Raw genomic sequence first — 22473 nt, forward strand, 5'->3', positions numbered from 1 at the left:
ACAGATATACACACTTTTATAGGAGAAACACATCATTTTTGGGCAATAAAATCACATAACAATGGCAGCATTTCCAAACATCCATTTTGCCAAATGCTCTTTCCAAAGCGTGACTTTTTTTGGGGAGACTCGATGGCTCTCTTGCGTGTCGTTAAAATGTCACCTCTGTCATGAAGGAGCAGATTAAGTGTGCATTAGTTGAGTTTTTTTCAGGAAATATTTGCTGGGTAAGAGACTCCTGACTGCCATTGTCATTACCGAAAAGGTCATCAAATTTGGAATGCTTGTCTTTTTTAAAAGAGTAATAGGCAGCTCTGCTTTAAGTCTGTCACCTGTTTTAAGGACCCGCTAAGACATAATTAGAGAAACTCGGAGCTACGGGCGATGTTATGCACTTTCTCTCTCATTACAAAGCACCCTAATGATTGACTGTATTTTTAAGCTCCTGTTTTTATAAATGTAATCATGCTGATGGCATCTGCGGCCTTTTGTTTATCGCTTGCTTCCATTTCTCAGCGCAATCACTCGCCTAGGAATGAACCACTGGGTGAATTTCACGTGGCGTTCTCTCCCCAGCCTTATCCCTGAATTCTTATTTATTGCAATCAACGCAACTGCGACATCAGAGGTTATACTTTCACAGTTTGTTCTATTAAAATATTATGTTTTACAGAAGAAGTCATGTATTATTGAGAATATAAGTTTTCTGGGACATCATTTTTAGGAGCTTTAAAAAAGTAGCGCTTCATATGCTGAAATTATTATTGAGTACAAATAAAACATTATTTATCCCCTGGCCAGTGTGGCTAAATGATTAGGGTGTTAACCTGAGCACTGAAGGTGTCTCGGGTTTGATTCCCAGTCAAAGGCATGTACCTTGGTTGCGACCTCCAGTCTGGTTGGGGTGTGTGTGGGAGGCAACCAATTGATGTGTTTCTCTCACATCAATGTTTCTCTCTCTCTCCCTTTCTCTCTCTCTCTTCCCATCCACCTTCCCTTCCACTCTCTCTCTCTCAAAAAAAAATTCAATGGGAAATAATATCCTAAGGTGAGAATTAACCAAAAAAAATATTTATTATTAAAGCCAATTCACAATTGTTATTTAAAGTATTCTTTAAATGGAACTTAAACTACAGGTCTAGTTACAGACAAGTTTGACAAATCTGTACTTTCATTCAAGTATATGGCTACTCACCTACCCTGCACACACATTTTCCCCACTTATTGGTTATCTGTTCAGCTACTTGTAACTGATCTCTCTTTAAAAAAATAAAATAATAAACTTATTGACATTTTAGGCATTAACAGAAGTATTAGGGTTATAGACTTCTTAAGATCCACGAAAGTATAACATGATACATTCATTATGTGACATGACATAATTAACAGACCTTTTCAAACATTCGTGGCATCGGTATTTCCTGCAGAGCTTCTTTTTTTATTGTGGGAATATATTCATAACATACAATTTACCATTTAATCATCTTAAAGTGTACAGGTCAGTGATAGTAAGTACATTCACAGTGTTGTACAGCCATCACCACCATCCATCTTCACAGCTTCTTCAGCTTCCCAAACTGGAACTCTGTCCCCATGACACGATAACCCATTAAATATGCTCTCTGCAGCAGTCCGCCCTGGAGTGAGCTTTTGGGACATACACTTGGCTCTATTAAGGTAGTTGCAGAGTTGGCTGAAAATACAGAGAATTGAGTAACCACCTATGTAGGAAATCACAGTCCATCATGTGGGATCCAAAGTCTGGGAGGGCAGTGGCCTCCCTCCCCAGGGGTGAGTAACTAGCTGTGATTTCCGTACAGTCAGCCGTGGGGCTGACCAAGAGGTTGCTGGCCTCTCTCACAGGCAACATAAGAATGCATTTTCTCACAAAGAAACTCTGTAAAGAAGATTTTAAAAAATGTTAATTTCCTCCCTGTATAAATATCAGTACAGTTTAGAACATGCTTTTGCATCCATCAACCCCTTTGACTCTCAAAAAAAAAAAACCTCTTATGAAATAAGCAGAACCAATATTGTCTGTCCTGCTTCATAGATGAGAAAGGTAAATGGCTTTTGCGGTGTCCTATGAATTGTCAACGGCGGAGGTGGAATTTAAACAGAGAAATTTAAATTCTAAGTGCAAGGTGATCTCTACTTACTGCTTTGTAGGGATGAGCTGATGTATTTGCCAATGCCAGGTCAGGAAAATTGAAGCCACTTAAGGTGTTTAAATAGGAATGTACTTAGTGTAGGGAACTAGAGGCCTATCCACTCCTTGCTGGCTGGGAGAAAGAGGTCGGAGAGGATCGCTGTGTTTCAGAAAATGTGGAAAAGTAGAAGTTACAAGGAAGCTACTACAGATCTCAGTGCCTGCAAAAGGATGTCTGCAAGCCCCATGTCCTGTCTGTGGAAGGCCATGCTGTGCCCACAGAGCTGCCGCTGGAGAATCGAATCTCCTCCTCTTCCATCTCAGACATCCCAGGCAAGGGGCCTCTTCTAGGCAGACTCTTCCTGCTCTCTGCTGGCAAGGGAGTCTGGGAAGTGTAGTTTCCAGGCTTCCAGCCCCATGAGGTTCAGGGATTGCATAGAAAAGCAGGGATGATACTATTAACAAATAGTGATTCCAGCAGCTCAGTTATTAGCTGGAATCACAGCTAAAATGAAAAGAGTAAAAATCAGTAACTCTGTGTTAACCCTAGATATGGGTTTCTTTCTCTTGTCTCCTGCCACTTGGTACTGGGATCCATGTGCTTTCCCACCTAGAGACCTAGTGAGGAAGCTGGGAAGAATTCAGTGCCCTCTGAAAGGGGAAATGGATGAGGGATAGAAGGGTGGATGCGTAGGAGAAGGGGACATTGGGATGAGCAGAAATCTGAGCCCGCTCCAGGTAAGAGGCAAAGTAGAATTGCAGAGAGGATCCCAGGCTCTCAGTTGGGTTGACTAGTTTTCATTCCTGCTTCACTACCTACTGGCTGCGTGACCTTCCCTTCTGGGTACGAGTTTCTTTAATTGCAGAAGGAGTAATGGTACAATGATATGTACATCACAGGGTCCTTGGGAGCACTTAGCACAGTCTCCACCTGGCACACATTACGACGAGCTCAATGAACACTAGGTGTTCCTGGAATGAGCTCAGGGAGTCGGGCTGGCCACCAAGGTATTCCTTGTCGAGTGATAGAACTCGCTCTGCATGACGATTTCTCCACTGCAGAATCTTATAGCTGGGACTTGATACAGGGGTTTTAGCAGCGAGTGCTTAAACCTTATTATTTTTGCTGTTATTATTTTCCTTAATATTATTATTTTATAGTGAAATAGCATGACATAGTCACATACGCTTTCCTTTGTTTTATTTTTATTCTTTATAATTTTACAACAACCCGTAAGGTAGGCAAGTACCTCATATCTTGCAGGCGAGGGCACCAACACCCTGGAAGGTGAAGTCCCTGGTCGAATTTGAGTTCTGAGCAGCAGCTCTGGATTAGCAATAGGACTACTTATTGATGTCCTTGACTTGCAGTTCTGTCCTCAGACGGCCCCCACCCCTTCCCCTTTTCTCCGTGGTTCTCTCTGGCCTTGAAGTTTCTGACAAAACTCACTTTAGAACAGACCACGGTTGCCTTTCTGATATATTTAGCCAGCTCTGTCTGGTTATCCCTGGGCAAAGAATAAAGGAAAGTTTATCCTATATCCTGCCTCTAAAAGGGCAGTTACTGGTTTTGTTCTCTGTGTAACCATGGACACACTCTCAGCCTCTCTGAGCATGGGTTTCCCCACATTTTAATTGAGAACAGATGACTGCAGGAGCGCCTGACTTGGTGCCTGGCACGTAGTTAAGTGTGGAGCCACCAGGCCTTCCCCTTTCCTCCCACTCTCCATGCTTCCCTAGGCTCCTTCTTCTCCATCTTTCTCTGTCCCTGGCAGTTTCAACTTACTGCCCTTCACCTTCCAGCTGCTGCTCCCAACATCCTTCAACATTGATGCTCCTGAAAAGAAGTAAGATAAAATGAAGATGTTTTGGAGGCATCTAACCACTAATGTAGCCTTGACCTTTTCAAATGGAAACGCGGGACGCAAAGTCCTAATGTCATTGTGCGCCGATTGAAACATGAAGGTATTGACCCTGAGTCTTGTTTGAGCTGGGGACACAGGGCCCGGAGTGATGGGCTGCTTCTGAGGTCCGGAGGAGATGCTTCTGACCTGTGACCCAGCTCTGTGGCCCTCCCCGACCTGGCGCACACCTGCCTCCTCCTCCCCACTCTCAGTCGGCCCCATTCATTTAATTTGAATCCTCATCCAACAGAATAGAAGGTTTGGAGCCTGATGGTAGGCGTTCCTGTCTTGGCTCTGACCATTACTATCTAGCCAGGTAGCTTTGAACAAGACTCTTAGGTTCCCTGAACCTCAGTTTCTCATAGAGACACTAATAAAATTAATTACTTGGGCTCTCTGAACACGTTGCTAAATAAATAGAACAATCATGGTGCTTGAGCATTGCTGTGGGCCAGGACCTATGGGAAGTCAGTGTTGTAAAATCCGATTTATGGGAGAGCCCATTGCTGAGAGCTCTGGCACCTGCTGCGGAAGGGTACCAGCTAAGGGGTGGCAGAGCTAGAGTGGATGTCAGCACCCTTCCTCTTCCTACCAGACCACACCAGCTCCCTCAAAGTTGTTTATTTACTCATTAGACAGTGCTCAGTACATGCCGGGCACGCTTCCAGGCACCTAACGAATATTCACTCATGTACTCCCCATGTGCAATGATGTAGGTAATATACTGCTGTTATCCCCTTTTTACAGATGAGAAAACCGAGACACAGGAAGGAAAGTGACTTGCTCGAGTCACACTTGTAAGGGCAGTCAGTATTGACACCCGGGGATCCGGCTCCAAAGTGCAGACTTGTGAATGCTAAGCTCTGCCACATTCGGCTCCGATGCCCTGGGTGGGGACAGCGTATACACCAGGAGACGCTGCTGACCTGTGGCTCTTACAGTCAGCCTCCACTCCCGTTCCCAAGTCCCTTCTCGTTTGGAAGAAGAAAGCGGAACTGGATCTCTGGGGTCCAGAGAAGGTAGGGCTGATATGGAAAACTGGGGCAGCCCGGATGCCTGCACAGTATGGATTCCCCGGCTGAGGCAAGTCTTGCTGACAGCAGTGGTGATGAGACTCCTGGGGCCAAGCCCTGCTAATGTATTTTGTCCCTTTTAAGAGCGCCTCTAATTGCATGGATGGGTCAAGGGCCATGGTCTAAAATGTGTGGCGGTGTACACTACTAATCTTCCATAAACTCAGGCAGTACAGGCTGGAGAATGGTAGGGCTGGAAGGGATCTTTGAGAGCATTTTCTGTAGCCCACTACTTCCTTCACCCTCTGAACCTGATGGCAGGATGGGCCACGTGACTCAACCAAGGTTATGCTCCAGGGAGTGGCAACGTTCTAGGACCATTCATTTACCAGGATAAAGGATTCGCAGTTTGGTTTCCTTGTTATTGTAAAGGCTTTCTTAGTCCCTGGAAATCTAACAGATGAAGGCTCAGGTGGATCTTTCTGTTGATTTTCAGAAGCGAGGGTACATGTGTCATAATCAGTAGGTACAACGTCTCACTCACCCTGTCTCCCTCTCAGCCACGGCTCCTGGGAACTCAGTAAAATTAGCAGGTCCGTGTTCTTTGTGGTATTGGAACCAAGGCTTAATTAGCAGCAGGAGCTTCTAGTTTCAAAGGTTTATCAGGCGAGTATTCTGGTTTTAGCTTCATTCCATGTCTAGTTTGCAATTTTTCTTCTGAAATTATTTTTCTTCTTAAAAAAGTCTATTGAGCCCTGACAAGTAACTCAGTTGGTTAGAGCATCGTCCCCATACGCCAAGGTTTCAGGTTTGATCCCCAGTCAGGCCACATACAAGTGTCAACCAATGAATGCATGAATAAGTGGAATGGCAAGTCGATGTCTCTCTCCCTCCCTCTCTCTCTCTCTCTCTCTCTCTCTCTCTCTCTCTCTTTCTCAAAATCAATTAAAAAACAGTGTATTGAATCATACATTCTGGGGTGGGGGGAGAAAATTAGTATATTTTTAAAAATAACAAGACCCCGCTTTGGTGAAAGAGCAAGGAAATAAGGCTCCTCATATACTGCTGAGACAAATCCAAGTTGTCACAACTTTACAGAAAAGTTGGCAGTGCACATGCAAAGCTTTGAAGTTCACTATATTATTAGCTGAACATTTCCCAATGCTAGAAATTGCCCACAATGTTCCTCATAAAAGGTTGATTTTTGCAGTCTTATTTATGATGGGAAAGCTGGGAAAGTCCCAAAGGTTTAACAGAAGGGGCTTTAGATAAATAAAGTATGGGACACCCATATAAGGGAAAGCAATCTTTAATAATAATAATAATAATAATAATAATAATAATAATAACAATAATAAATAAGTGGGGAAGAAACAAGTCCTCAGACCTTCAGGCCCTATGCTGAGGTGCAGTGTTCCCTTTGGAAGCAACTTGCTTTCTCTGGGCATATCTCCTCCCGGCTAGAGAGTCCCCCAGGATCTGTCAGTTGCAGGGTGGTGAACTCAAGTCATTTGCTTCTTCATTTATTCATTCATTCTCTCCCTCATGTATTCAGAGTTATTTTCCGAGTGCCTAGTAATATGCCAGGCACTGGGCTATGAAAATAAAAATGTGACTGTCTTCAAGGAATTCACAGGCTAATGGGAGAAGCAGCACAGACCATGTTAATACTGTGTGAAGCATTACAGTAGAAGAATTTCCAGGTTCAGGGATAGGGGCATCTTTAAGGGCTTAGCCTTGAACTCATGGGGGAGAGTGGAGACTTGCACAGCCCACTGGTGGGCTTGTCTCTGCATCACAACGCCCAGCCCTGGCCTCGCTCCTGAAAGGACCCAGACAGAGCTGTGTGGAGGGATTGGATGCTTGCTGACCCCCCTCCCCCCCAGCTCTAAACCTCCGTCATTCTAAGAGAAGATTGGCGCCAGCTGGCCAGATATGGGAGCCGGGTTCTGAAAAATGCTCAATAGAAGGGAAATAAATTGGAAACTGCTGCTCCCATTGTCCTCCTGGCATCTGAAGAGCCGCCCTTTATTCCCCCGTCTCGTAGCCAAATGAGCTTCTGCCTCCAGTCAGGGCCCTTGGGTCCACTGCCCAGTGGCAGATACTTCTGCGCGGAACAGCTCACTGGCGGAGCTGAGATGACTAATAACAGCTCCTGACAGCCTTTCATGGTTTTCCCTAAATGTTCCTTCCTGCACACAGAAAAATTTAATAAAAATATGGATTAAAGAGGAGACCGAGACCAGGAAAATCAATGGTCTCTCGGCTGTGTTATTGTAATACGTTCTGTGCCTGTGCCACTGAGCGGGGGAGAGGGGGTCAGTGGGTTCAGAGATCTGCCGGTGAGGGAGAGGCAGAGAGGAGCTTCCTGGGAAGGGGCACTGTGCCTAAGACAGGAGTGGGAGCGCGTGGATATCTCTAGACTTGGCAAGGATGGGGCATGAGCCAGGGCGTGCTGTGTCCTAGGTTTGCAGGGGGTCTAGAATCTCCTTGGCTGATGTGATGGATAATCTGCTCTGTGTAACGACTTTATTTATTATATGTAAATTAATTAATTGTTCCCATGCAAAGCAATAGTATACATAGTCCCCCACCCCTGAATTACTACGTTTAGTTAACAACAAAACAAATTGGTTTCCAAAACATGCAATACCAGCTTAGCAGCCAGAAGCATGTTAATTACACAGGACTTTCTCTTCTATTCATTACAGTGGTGCCCAAAGTGCCTCTAATTGGGTTTGCTGTGCTCCCTGTCTGTCCATTTTGTTCCTGATTGCCTTGAAAGCAGTTAAACACTGCTGTCTTGAGATCTTCTCTGTCATTCAGACTTTATGTCATTCAGGCCGCAGATCTCCACCCCCAACCCTTTTTGGCATGTTGCTGAGGGATTCTAAATGGACCCTGTGCAGGGGTCACTCCGCGAGAAAGCTGCCATTCTCAGGGACAGGGATGAGGCGGGTCCTCTCCCCTGGGCCCTGATTCTCTACGTACGGATGGCAGCAGGGGCTCTTGCCACACCTGCGGGCACAGCAGGTACCAGTTGCCCAATGTGAGATGGTAAATATGGCATAGATCTGTGCAAGCTGCAGGATCAATTATGGAACATACGGCTACATCAGCCTCCAACTGTCTGTGTCAGGTTTCTGAATCTACCTGGCCTCCCCCAGGCATGTGTGTGTGTGTGTGTGTGTGTGTGTGTCTCTTTGTGTGTGTGTGTGTGTGTGTGTGTGTGTGTGTGTCTCTTTGTGTGTGTGTGTGTGTGTGTGTGTGTGTGTGTGTGTGTGTGTGTGTAGTGCAGTTGTAGGACTAGAACAGACACTGCCCAAGAGACATGAGATGAGGGTTCAGGCTGGGCAGTGCTTCCAACAAGTTCTCTGGCTTTGGAAAAATAATTATTCTCCTCTTGACTCTCTTTTTCCATCCACAGGATATACAGGTTTTTGAGGGGGATTCTTTTCACACTAGAGTCTCTTGGAAAAGTCAGACATCAAAGGCTTGGGGTGGGGTCCCGGGGTCTTTTTATAAAGGTACAAGTAAGTCCTAGGTGGGCCTCCCTCCAGCCCTCTGGCTCCTCCTGCCTCTCACAGCTGGCTCTGTGTCCACCCTCCTGGAGTTTCAAGCCTGCACTTGCCCCAGCCACACACCCAGGGTTGAAACTCCCCCCTCATCTTTTTCTCCGAGGACTCCCAGGCGCTCTGCGCCTGGGGGAGGAGGCTCTGCGCAAGGGATCCTGTATTGTTGTCACATCATTTTATTCTAACCCTGCCTTCCCCCACCTGTCGGTCACACTGTGATGTGCACATTACCTGAGCTGCTGAGGTTGGGCCCAATAAGACAGCAGACTGGATTCCAGATCCGCCCAGAGAGGACAGTAAGACACTTCGGAGGAAATCCGACTGAGCACCAAAGAGGGGGCAAAGCAAGTGTGATCCCCAAGGGCTAGACGAGACCCCGGTGTCTGGCTACAAACTCACTTTGTCATTCCTGCTGTCCATGCCCATCCTACCACTTCCCCACCTGTGCCCACTCTCCTCTCCTTCCCCCTCTCAACAGAACCCAGGAAGCTCCTATGGGAGGAAGCCTCATGATACAAATAAGCAAAGGTTTTGGAGTCAGGCCAATCTGGATTCTAGTCCTGACTGTTTATATCCCTGGGTGCTGTTTGCACCCGTAGGGGCACCCCCCTGTTCAGCTCTGGGCACTGTTCCCCTCCAGCCCATTCCCTTCAGACATCTCTTTATGCCTGCAGGGCCAGGCTTCCTTCCAGCCTGTGGTGGAGACCACTTCATCCACCTGGCCACACAGCTAGACTACATTTCCCAGACACCCTGAGTTTGGTTGGGTCATGTGATGAAGTTCTGGCCAATGGAACATGGGCAAAGGGATGTAGGACACTTGCAGGTCTGGCCATAAAAAAACCTCCCTTGTGATCCTCTTCTTCACAGAGTCTCTGCTGATGAGTCCAGGGCAGCTTTGGAAGCCACCTGAGCTTGTCAGAGCATCCATCAGTCTGGGTCCCTGAGCACTCCCCCGTTTCCCCAACCCCCAGTAATGATGATTGGATTTTCTGTGGAGTGAGGAGTAGACTTTTATTGAGCTAAATCACTGAGATTTGGGAGCTTTACCTTTTATAGCCCCGAACATTATTTAATTAGTATACAACCACACAGCCAGGTCATTCCTGTCTCCCAGGGGACAGATCTGGAATCCAGTCTGCTGTCTTTTTGGGCCCAACCTCAGTAGTTAACCAGGGTGACATCTGGGTGTAGCCATGGGAGTGGTGCCAGCTCTTCACTTTTCTGTGCATTTCCTTTCTCCCTTGTCCACTTACCCTCCTCCTGCTTCTCTGAGTGCTGGGCCAGGGCAGCCAAGTTCCCAGCAAAGGAAAGAAGACTGTGCAGGCCTCAGGGGATACATTTCTCAGGGGCTGCAACCGGCCCCATGCAGGCACTCCCCCATCCCCACCCCCAGTAAATGATGCCTTTGTGTGAGGATCACGCTCCTTCCATGCAGTGCGCAGTCACATGTGCAACTATGCTGGCATCTCGGTCAGGCTCAGAGGCCAAGGGAGGGAGGACAGGGAGGTGTCCAGCAGGGACACCCATACAAGGAAACTGACACCGCCCCCACCGCTGCCACCTTGCTAAATAAACTCCAGGTGCACACTGACCCAGGGCACTGTGGATGTCTGTTATCCCTGTTGCCATGACAACCAGTCACAGTACATGTTGACAAGAGTGATTTTATTCCTGCTGGGAGGGCAAAGAAAAGCATGGCCCATGGAGGACCTCGGGGTCCTAGTGTAGAGCCAGGGGAAGGTCTAGTGTGGGGACTTGCAGGCTCCCTCTGTAACCTGGGAGGTGCTGGGAAAGGATGCAGGCCTGCGTCTCAGAGCCCTGGGAGGGCTCCAGGTGTGCTCTCGAGGGGGAAGCCTTGGGGAGAAAGGGGCATGGTGGATGTTACAGTGAGGCGGCGGGGGGCGGGGAGGTGGTAAAGCTTCATTGGACAGGCATCTTCTGAACCCTGTCTGGTCCTATGGCTGGGTCTGCAGCCGGGAGTCAGATACACCTGGTCCTGCCCTGCCCACGTGGAGGTGGCACTCTCATGGGGCCCCCATGATGCCCCGGCTGTGTGTACCCCATGTGACACCCAGTTATTCTGTGTTGTTCTGGAGAATCTCCAATGTTAGGAAGCCTTGCAGGGCTTTGAAGCAGGGCGGGCCCTCCCGTTGGCTCCAGCCTCTCCTGCTCAGTGAGCCTCCCCGCGCCCCCCTGTGTCCTTCTCGGCTGGCTGTGGACTGCGCAGCCTCAGCTGTGTGGGTATTGAGGGGGGTCTCCTGGGGAGTCTGGGGAATGGCCTTCCCCGCCCCTCCTCACTGACGTGTGTGCCCCGGACTCCGGAGCAGCTGTGCCATGGATGACCACAGCGTCCTCCAGTTCTGGACCTAATCTCACCGGGGTTTCCCTCACATGTCCAAAAAAGCCTTTTTCCAAAAGCCAGTTTATAGTCATGTCTTATTGACCTGTTCCCGAGCTGTGTGAGGCAAGCCGGGCAGATGTCAAGCTTCAGGTTTGCCGATAAGGATGTTGTCCCAGGCTGATCTCTTCCTCTGTGAGACAAGAGGGTTCTAGATGCTCTCTAATGTCCCTTCAGCTCTGACTTCCTGTGACTCTAATATGCACACACATGCAGGAGAGACCCCCTACACACACACACTCACACACACGTACACACACAGGCACTGGAGCTGATGGGCACACAGACATGGCTCCATGTTGACTGTGATGTGCACACACACACAGTCCAAGTGGTGCTGTTTCTCCCCAGCAAAATGCACACTTTTGCCCTGAAACTGGGCTGCAGAATCTCAGCCCTTCCCCTGCGTTCCCACTCAGTGGGAACCTACTGGGTCTAACTCCTGAAGATACAGAAGACGGCTCAAGCTACGTCCTTGAGCAGTGGTTGGCAAACTCATTAGTCAACAGAGCCAAATATCAACAGTACAACGATTGAAATTTCTTTTGAGAGCCAAATTTTTTAAACTTAAACTATATAGGTAGGTACATTGTTATTAACTTAATTAGGGTACTCCTAAGGCTTAGGAAGAGCCACACTCAAGGGGCCAAAGAGCTGCATGTGGCTCGCGAGCCGCAGTTTGCCGACCTCGGACCTAGAGGATAGGGAGTAGCCGGCAAACGCTCCGTGGCAGAAGCCAGCCTCCCCAGTGAGGGGCTGTGGTCAGTGCTGTCGGCAAGGCCCCAGAGCTGAGAGGCGATGATCTAACCGGGGAGAAGAAGCCAGAGGTCTAAGCATGAGCTCAGAGTGTGGGGGCTCGGTGAGATGTGCCCTCATCACCAGAAGAAAAAGCAGATCCCCAGATAATCTGGATGAAGTCTCCAGTGACCTGCCAAGAACCTGAAATTCCATGAACAGTATCTCTCTTTCTCTGAGGTCTGCAAAGGCCTCTCTTGAGATGAAAACGGTCCCCAGGGGAGTGGCACAGTCAGTCGCCTTGGTTTCTTCTTTCCTAACCCTTTGGCATGGTTTTGTTAATCAGTGTGTTTTTTAAAGCCACATTACAGGATTTTGAAGTAGTGGGATGTAGGCTAAATATATTTGGATAAAGAAATGCTGTGGATAAAGGGTATTTTGAAGGCATTGTATATGTATTGAATTTTGGGGAAAGAAGGAAAAATCTATGAAAGTAAAACAGAGATGACAGGCAGCATCCAGAAAGAGCCAAGCCCGGACACCAGGTCCCAAAACCATCCTTCCCTGTCACCTGTAGCATCACCTGAGGAAAATGCCTTCTCTCTGGGCTCGGTGCCTCACCCACAAACTGAGGGGCTGGGCCACAGGACCTCGAAAGGTCCCTCCTACTCTGATTCTTCTGCGCAGTGTTAGGACCAGCTTTACCCCCATGACTACTGTAATCCCAGCAACAGGAGTTCTTTGTGTAGAACTTTCTAGTTTGTAAAACTTGTTTGTCCTCATCACCCCACCTGCTTCTTACAGAAACAAAACTCAGGTCCCGTACAGAGCATTGATGTACACAGCAGGGACGGGTCACCTCTCCAGGGGGCCAGGGTTGCTATCTCTGCTTGCACCCAGCATATTGTTAGATGCAACACGGGTGGACAGACTGGGATTGATGAGCTGACACCCCTTGGGGATTCTAGGAGAAAGACTTGGAGTCGGCAGTAAGTGAGAAACCCCCCTGGCTGTTCACGGAGGCGTTTCTTCCAGCCTGCCACCACCTTTCCTTGCCTGCAGGACCCTCTGGGCATCCTCTACATTTTGGGAGATGTTCTTGGCAACGCTGGTGACCACAAGAGGCATGTTTCCTGGTTGGCTGGGGACAGTCAACAGGGCTGCTCTGGGTGGTTGGCGGGAATAAGGCTCCCAGACAATGGAAAAGTCTGGCTTGTCTAGCTGTTTTGCCATAAGCCTTTGACTGTTGATCTGAGCCTTTAAACAGCAGTGACATCATTCTTTCATTTAACAAATGCTGTAGCACACTGACTGTGGCCAAGAGTGAGCCCAGGAGTCCTGAGTCTTTTTGAGGCTCATACATGATCTGTGTGACCTTGGGTAGGTTGCTGAACCTCCCTGGGCTTTATTTCCTCACCTGCCAGATGAAGCCATGGTTGCCTGCCCTGGCCCCACCCCAGGCTGCTGTATAGCTCCAGTGAGACCAGGGGTGTGAGAGAGCTGTCAAGAGGGTAAGTCACTCCATTGGTACAAAAGATGCCTGGCCACTGGATTTGATATTAATAGGGAGGAGGATAAGAGGAGAGGAGGGAGAGAGAGAGGAGAGAAGAAGGTACAAAAAGGAGGGAGGAAGGACAGGAGGAAAAGAGGGAGGAGGAAGAGGAGGAGAAGAAAAGGAGGATGAGAAGGACAAAATAGAAGACATTGAGGAAGAGAGGAAAGGGGGAAGGATGGAAAGGAGAGGAGAAGCGGGGGTAGGCTCCTTTAAATCTGCCTCCTGCAGGTCAGGGTCCTAATTGCCTGATGAAGACACTGCTGGGTCTTCCTATTAGACACAGCAGTTCTGCTCCAGGCTGATGCTTTAATGAACCCACACCAGAGAGGTGTGTGGGGGAGAGGGGAGCATAAAGGAACAGACAAGTGATCACTCTCCTCATGCTCCCATGCTCTTACCTCCCCTCCCCTACTGTTTCAAAGTTGTTTTGTTTTGTTTTCTGTGCAATTTCCAGAGCTTGGAAAGAATTTGTACATTCAATTAATCCCTCTTTAATTCTCCACCATCACTTTCCTGGAAGCTTAAATAAGAGAAACTCTGCAAAGGAAATAAGTCATGTCACAGAGTCATTTCTCGCTTGTGTGTCGATGATCAGGGGAAGAAAGGGAGAAGAGAGAGAGGAGGGAAGGGAAGGGAAGGGGAGGGGAGGGGAGGGGAGGGGAGGGGAGGGGAGGAGAGGAGACACCTCAAACCCTACCAAGAAGAGGGAGAAGCTCAGAGCTCCAAGATTAGGCACTCAGGACTACATTTAGAACCAATTTATAGACAAGTTGGAGGGAGTTCAGAGACAAGCCACCCAAACAATTAGAGGCAGGCAGCTTAATTGGCCCAGCTTGGCGAAGCAACTGCTAAGCAGGGAGCATTGGGGAGTCTGCAGCCAGAGGAGGCAGCATCAACACCGGTGAGGGGGAGGCACTGTGTAGCTTGTACGCAGAAGGGGATCCAGAGAAGAAATGGGGCCCAGAGAAGACAGGATCCAGCTCCGCCAGGCCTGGCGCTTGGGTTTTCTCTGGCCACGTGGCGAACCCTCCTCACAGGCCATTCCTCCCCAAGCATCAGCGACAGCAGGGCACTCACTGTTTAATGCAATCTTACAGCCGCCCTGCAAGGCAGATGCGTTCATGCCACTTTTGCAGATGAAGAAACAGAAGCTCAGGGATGTTATGTAACTTGCCCAAGATCTCTCGGTCGTAAAAATAAAGATTGAAACTCAGATCGGGTTGGCTTTTAAGCGCAGGCTCATTTCTGTGACACAGCAGCACCTCCTGGGAGCTGTGAGGGAAGGGGAGAGACAGGGAGAGGAGCCCCTATGGCTGAGGCTCCCAAGGGCTCCTTATCCAGCTGAAGGTTACCTGGGCGGGAAGCCAAAGTATGATCAAGTCATACGGCATGCTCTGTGCAGTGCCTTAGACCAGCAGAGCCCCATGTCCTTAGGCCCCTGTGTCCTGAGGACCCCGCTCCTCTTTCCAGGTGCTCTGGGCCTCTTTGCTCTCTGAGGTCCCACTGGAGTGTCGCAGGGAGAGTACCAGACTTCTGGCCAGACAGATGTGGCTTGCAATTCTCCCTTTTACAAAAAAAAAAAAAAAAAAAAATGTCTGGCCTCAGGCAAGTTACTTAACTTGTCCAGGCCTGGGCTTACTAACGGCTTAAACAGAGATCACCACATCTGCCTTATAAGGCTGTTGTGGGAGCACATGGGGCAGTGAGCATGCAGGTGCTCTGTGAATCGCCAGGTGCTGAATGCAAGAGAATGTTATCAGCAACAGTAACCTAATTGCATTCTAACTCACTATAGACACCACTGAGCATCTCTGGGCTTCTCTTACTTCAGGCTCCCACCTGGCACACCCATTCCCCAATCCACACACGCCCTGGTCTGCAATGGGGCTGGCCTAGAATTAGAGCTGACCCAGAGGTGGCTCTGGAGGCAGGCAGCTGGTGAACACCAAGGTGAAGACTGGGTCAGCCATCTGCCTGGGCAAGCAGAGGCGACCGATGTCAGAATGTGACCAGACGCCAGCACTGCAAATGCACAGCAGATGGCCCATGGCCGCCTGGAGTCAGAGATACATGGAACCGATTATGTAAACCCGGCGGGAAAAGGGATGTCAGACCCGGCAAGATGTCTTGTACCTGATGGGACAGAGCCCAGAAATGGAGCGGAGGGAGGGATGGGAATGTGAATTGAAAGTAATAGCTCCGGGCGCTTCCTGGCACTTAGAGGCACCTTCAGGCCTCCTTGATTATGGGGGCATTGGCAGGCCTAGGAGATGGGCTCTCCTGTGGCCGTGGTTGCCCGGGTCCTGTTGATGCCATGACGAGGAGCAGCAGATGCAGCAGACAGGGAGGTGCCCTGGGGAGAGCCCAGGCTGGACTCGAGTCCTGGAAGAATCGGGCCTCACTGTCTGGACCTGGAAATTACTCCTGCCCCTTCAGTTACCTCTGCTGGACACAAATTATAGAAGAGCCAACACTTAGCGAGTGCCTGCTGTGTGCCTGGCTCTGGTCTAAGGCTTCACATGGCTGACTCTTTGGGTCCTTAAAGCATCCCTCTGGGGAGATGTCATTATTATGCATTATTATCGCTATTTCCCAGAGGCCCCAAGAGGAAACCAGCCCAAATGGAGCCTCCCAACTCTTAGCCACTGCATGCTGCAGCCTTTTACATCAATCCTGGCCCTGGCCGGTGTGACTTGGCTGGGCATGGTCCCATGCACAGAAGGGTTGCTGGTTTGATTTCTGGTCAGGGCTCATGCCCAGGTTGCAGGCTCAGTCCCCAGTGGGACGTGTGCAGGAGGCAGCAGATTGATGTTTCACTCTTACATCAATGTTTCTCTCTCTAAAAAACAATAAATAAATAAAATAAAAGATAAAGAGATGGTTTCTGAGGTTCTTCACAGAATCTCAGAAAATCAATGATGGGCCAGACCTTGAAAATAATATGGCATGATCTGCTTTTACCAATGAGGAGACCCAGACAGTCAGGTGCCCTGCAGTGAGCAGACCTCCTGCTCCAAAATGCAGCCACTACGTGATTCAAAAGCATCAGAAAGAGGAAGATTTATCTCTCAGACAGATGTTGGCTGGCACCACAGCTGGGTCTGCCCACACAGTTGCTGCATTGACAGTGTATGTGTTGATATCATCAAAACCTCTCTTCATCAAGAGCTTTGGATATACAGTGGGGCCTTGACTTACGAGTTTAATTCGTTCCGTGATGGAGCTCGTAACTCAAATTACTCGTATGTCAAATCAAAAAGTGAACGAGTGAGACACGTGATGCTGGGCTGATGTTGTGGCATTCACTGTGACGTTCGCTGCGCCAACTAGCGGTGGGGTATCTGAAGCTGGCTCGTAACCCGAATTTTAGCTCGCAACTCAAAGCAAAAATCGGCCGAGAGACGGCTCATATCTCGAAAAACTCGTTAGTCGGGACACTCGTAAGTCAAGGCCCCACTGTATGGCAAAAAAAATCTAAGTGCTTCTTAGCTGTTGTGGTTCACAGATGCCTTTGGGAACCTGGGGAAAGGTATGGATTATTTGGCAAGAAAAACAATAGACATGCATTTCAGTTTGGGGGAGGGAGATGATGAACCTTTTGAAGCTCCTCCATGATTCTCTCTTGGGGTCTGTGAGCCACAAATTATAAGACCCCTGCTCTAGGTTATGAGAAAATCAGAGGGAAATGTGTTTCCAAGTCTGTCTCAGAGAGTCTTCAGAATCTATTCTATTCTATTCTATTCTATTCTATTCTATTCTATTCTATTCTATTCTATTCTATTCTATTCTATTCTATTCTATTCTCTCGGTTCTACCCTCCTCCTTCCCTTTTGTCCAAGGTAGAGAGTCCCTGCTCCCAGGGCCATCACCTCTGCACCTGTTCTACTGGATGGGAAGGGGTCGCCTTGGTCTCATATGCCTGTGTGTCAGCCATGCCCAGCGCGCTGCCCAGCACGTGTCCAGGCTCAGCACACATTGTGGGCTGATCATCAATTTATTGCACTGAAGAGAGTGAGTAAAAAGATTTGCACATTACTTCAAGGTATCTGGTCCTTGGCTTTTCCTTCCCGGGCATCGGGTCAGAGACAGATGTGACAAAGGACTTGGCTGAAGTCAGTTTCCCCAGGAACAGAACCTGAAATGGGGATTTGGTGTGAGGGTTTAGTGCTCTCAAACACAATCAGTAAGGTGTGAGGGAGGCAGGAGAGAGCAAAGGGAAACTAGGCAAAGCCACACCCCAGAGATATGAGTATGTGTGAATAGCAAGGCACCAGGCTTTTGGTCCCTGTAACAGTCAAGGCATGACAGAGACTTTCCCTGGCGAGTTGACACCTGTCGGGACCAGCAGAGGAGATGCTCAGGAGATAGGTGCAGTTGTGGCTGTTACAGCCTGTATGTACTCCCAGCAGGAGGGTTGAGGACATGGTCCAGATGATCTGGCTGGGACAGCGACAGTGTCTACTACGTACTTAGTGTGCCAGCTCAGGTCAATGGAAGGCAGCTGCTTAGAGCATTGCATTGAGAGAGGGTGAGATGCCATACAGGCCCTGGCGCAGCTGGAAAGCACCATGATGGATTAGCCACACCTGTGGGGGCTAAGGAGCGGCAGCAGGGCTGGCCATTCTGAGCCTCAGGGAAACCAGGTCCATGTTTATCGTCAGAGGTCTGTGGTGGTTTAGGGACGCTGGGGCAATTTTATGGGTCACACAATTTCAAATCAATGGTGTCAGGTAGGTTTCTGTGTTTTTCGCTGTTGTAGGTAGAAACCAGACAGGCAGCCGGTAGCTAAAAGACAGCATCCCCGAACTAAAGCAAAGGCATGACTTAAACGGACAGCCTTTTAGCAGGAAAGGGAGTCACACTCAGAGCCCAGGCGGCAGTATACAACCGGAACTGGGGTGTCAGGAAATGGACAGGGTGCATTTGAGGACCTTAGCATCAATGCAATGACAGACTGAAGGTGAAGGCCCTTATTTCTTGGGCTTCTGTAGCCACAGGGCCTAGCAATATGCCAAACACACAGTGGTTTCTCAATAAATATGGTTTCGGTGTTTGAAACCAAATAAACCAAGCCTTGGGAAAGTAACTGAGGTAGAAGGTAATCGTTCCAGAATTTCTAGACATAGCCTCCCAGATAGATCTGCCAGCCTTGAAGTGAGAAAAGCAGCCTGGCTTCCACTGACTCTCAGGATGTGGTGGGTGGGTTTCCACTCCTCTCTGTTATTAGCACAGATTTCAGGGAGGAGCTGGGGATGTAATGGAGAGATACGGCAATTTGAGATGTCACACTTAGGTTTCATTTCCGTGGGCTTGGCTGGTCTGGCTGTGATTGAAGGAGCCTATTTCTCACCCCATCTATTCATCCATCCACCCATCCATCCATCCATCCATCCACCCATCCATCCATCCAGCCATCCAGCCATCCACCCATCCATCCATCCTTCCATCCATCTATCCATCCACCTGCCCATCCATCCATCCATCCATCCATCCATCCATTTATTCTAACTACAGTAAAATACACACATGAATTTACCATTTTAACTCCTGTGTAGGGACTGCAGTGACTGCCCCTGAGGGTCCCTCAGGCCAGGGGAGGCCACTGGGAAGCCCAAAAGTGCTCTAACAAGGACAGCAGTGAGGACAATAGCAACAGCCTTAACCAAAAATGCCAGAATCACCCCTTCACAGGTTTTATTCCTTAAGTTTTGAAACGACTCAGTGAGGTAGACAGGGGAGTAGTTACCACTCTCCGGATGTCCTGGGCCGGGTGGAGCTGGGGAGGGAGATAGGACAGGAGACGCACCCTACAGAGCACCTTCTGAGGAAACCAAGATTGACCTAGGCGGTTGTCATCAAGGAGGGACACTCAGTATGGCTCTTCAGAGGAGGGTGAGCCAGAGATTGTGTAATGGGTGGGTCACCCCACCAAAGTGTGCCCTCCCTTGGCATTAATCCATAGGGTGTTTTGCTTCCTCCTGCTCAGTCATTCTCAGCTTTCAACGTTCAGTTCCAATAGAATTTCCACCTGATCCAACAATGCCACTCCTAGGTACATACCCAGAAAGATTGAAACCAGGGACTCCAACAGACAGTGTGCACCAACATACATAGCAGTGTTAGTCACCAAAGGGCAAACACAACTCCCGTATCCACCAACAGACGCATGGATAACCAACATGGGCTGTATACGTACGATGGAATATTACCCAGCCATATGAAGGAATGAAGTGGTGGTCCACACTACAACATGGATAAAAGTCTTAAAGACCTTGTGCTGGATGAAATAAGAGGACAAATACTGTGTGATTCCACTTAACTGAGGTCTCTAGGGTAGGCAAAGTCACAGAGACAGAAAGTAAGACAGGGGTTGACAGAAAGTAGGAGGTGAGTTTTCCTTGGTGCATAGAAAATTAATAGACAAAGGGGAACTAGGATCCAGAGGAGGCAGAGGGGGATGGGGACTTATTGTTCAGTGGGACAGGGTTTCTGCTTGGAGTGACAGAAGGTCTCTGAGATGGATAGTGGCGAACTTTACATGGCATCGTACTAGTATATGAATCCAGCGTCTCTGCATTGTGCAGTTGAAAGGGTTAAATGGTAAATTTATGTGTGCATTTTACTCTAGTTAGAATAAATGGATGGATGGATGGATGGATGGATGGATGGATGGATGGATGGATGGATGGATGAGTGGAAACATAAATAAGAAAACAAATTGAGTTCAGGGCTCATGGACTTCCAAAAGCCTCCCTAGACCAAATCTGATGGGAGCGCCGTTCTCTGCACCTGCGACACCCACTCTCTGATTATTAATGCTCTTGACGTCTCCACGCTGAGCTGTGAGTGCCTATGGACCACGTCCTCTCCTACCTTATGTTTCTGGCTCTATCCAGATGCCTAGCATAGTGTGAGAATATGATAATTCTGTTTTAAATTAACGGGTCTGCTATATTGATATGCTTGAAATACACATCATAGCTTTCAAATACATGAAACAGACATCAACTCCTGTCACGATAGTGGTTGGTTAAACTTGGCTCAGGTTCTTTTTAAATGTATCCAATTGTCCTTTCTGTCACAATTTTAATAAGCAACGTAGCAAGGAGATTGATTTGGGGAAAAAACTGAACCTCAGATATGAAATAAATGGTAGACAGTTTATTAACAGTTCTTGACATGCACCCATACCCTTGCCAAGGAAATTCCTCTCCCTTTCCCTTTCCCTCTCCCTCTCCCTCCCTGCGGCTTGACTTGGACTCCTCCTTTAGGTCTTAACGTAGATGCCACCACTTCTGGGGAGCCTCTTACACCAGGTGACACCTGCTCTCCCTGTCCTGAGCTGCCACGAGCTTGCATGCCCCGCCATCTCTCCTGTCATCATATGTGTCACACCGCGTTATATGTACTTATGTACTTTTTCTGTCTTCCCCACTAGACAGTGAACTCCACGAGAGCAGAGACTGCTACGTGCCCAGCATCTAGAAAAATTCCTAGCACAGGGAGGTACTCAACAGTGTGTATTGAAAGGGTGGCTAAAGGAATGAGGAGTGAATGAAGGCCATCATGGGGGCATGAGACTGTGTAACGTGTATGGCCAGTTCCTTTTAACTAGCGGAGACAGGGGAGAGTGAGGAAGGTCCAGAGACAGGAGGTGAGTTTTCCTTGGTGCACAGAAAATTAATAGACAAAGGGGAACCAGGATCTAGGCAGCCCGGCTCGTGGTCCCATGCTATTTACATTATGACCCTGCTCCCTGCTCCCTGAGAGCTCCATATTTCTTCTGTCCGAGATGATCTATGACCTCACACCTTTGGAATAAAGTCACAAACTCCCCATGCATAGCCTTTTGAAAGTATCATCCATTTAACAGAGGGATTCTGGAGAACAACGCATCCCAGCAAAATGTCTTTTGTATAACGAGGTTTAAAACTTGGACTCGGCTGGTGGAGGATAGAATTTGAGGCATTTTGCATTCCCTTTGGGTGTCCTCAGATCTTTATCATGAGACCTAGCTGCTTCCTTAGGAAAGTTCGGATCAAGTGGGATTGTCACCAAGTCAGCTGATAGCTGCTCACCTGAAGTTATGGTCAAGGCTGGTGGCTGGTGAATATTTAGTATTTCCCTTACCAAGAAACCGGAGACACGGGGTTTCAGGGTCAGTGATGCGAGTCCATGGTGTTGTCAAGGACTCAAGGTCCGGCTGTTCTGCCTTCTGTGTGCCTGTGTTCTCTTCCCTCAGGTCCAGGAAGGCTGCCCCGGCCATGAGAGTCACGTCCTTGCCCATCAGAGCTTCAAGGAGGAAGGAATGCAATGAGAGCAAAAGCTGGCTTTCTCCTTCCCAGGGAAAAATCTTCCCTCAAAACACCAGATGGACTTCTCTTTGTGTTTTGTTTTGTTTTTTTTTCCAACAGAGGTCAGCTTTTATTGACTGTGTTACAAAAGAGCCAGTTTAGTCAAAAAGACCAAGGCCCATGTCATTATCAGACTCCTCAGATTCTTCTTTCTTTGCTTCCACTTTCTTCTTCTCAGCTGGGGCAGCAGCGGTGGAGGGGGAAGGACCTCCTCTGGTGCAGCACTAGCTGCAGGGGCAGGTCCACCAGCCCCTACATGAGATGAGGCTTCCATCGTTGACGTTGGCCAGAGCCTTTGCAAACAAGCCTGGCCAGAAAGGCTCAACATTTACACCAGCTGCTTTAATGAGGGCATTGATCTTACTCTCCGTCACCATCACTTCATCGTTGTGCAGGATCAGGGCCGAGTAGATGCAGGCGAGCTCCGAGACAGAGGCCAGGGTGAGGGTGAGTGCTGTGCAAGCGCTGCCGGGAGCGGTGCTAATCGCCGGATGCAGTGAGGGCCTCACCCCAACGCGGCCTTAGCTTCCTGGGAAGAACCGAGCACCCTTCCAGCAGCTGGGGAAAGGGGTCTCCTTGTGTTTTATGGCCTAGACCTGGATCACATGCTCACTGCTAGACCTATCACTGCTAAAGGGAAAGACCAGTTCCTGTGTCATGACCAGTCATGATTCATGCCTTGAGGTGGGGTACGGTGTCTGTAGTACGTGGAGAAGAAGGGAGCTGCCTACCAGCATGTATGGATGAAGCACACCCATGTCTTCACACTGATCATGGTTGTGATTAA

At 48.7% G+C, this 22473-nt stretch overlaps 1 pseudogene; it reads right to left on the reverse strand.

The window, feature by feature from the left end:
• Positions 1-21737: 21737 nt before the first annotated feature.
• On the reverse strand, positions 21738-22207 carry LOC132218364 (large ribosomal subunit protein P1-like; annotated as a pseudogene).
• Positions 22208-22473: the final 266 nt, after the last annotated feature.

This window comes from Myotis daubentonii, chromosome 16 (assembly GCF_963259705.1).
Source record: "Myotis daubentonii chromosome 16, mMyoDau2.1, whole genome shotgun sequence".
NCBI lineage: Eukaryota > Metazoa > Chordata > Mammalia > Chiroptera > Vespertilionidae > Myotis > Myotis daubentonii.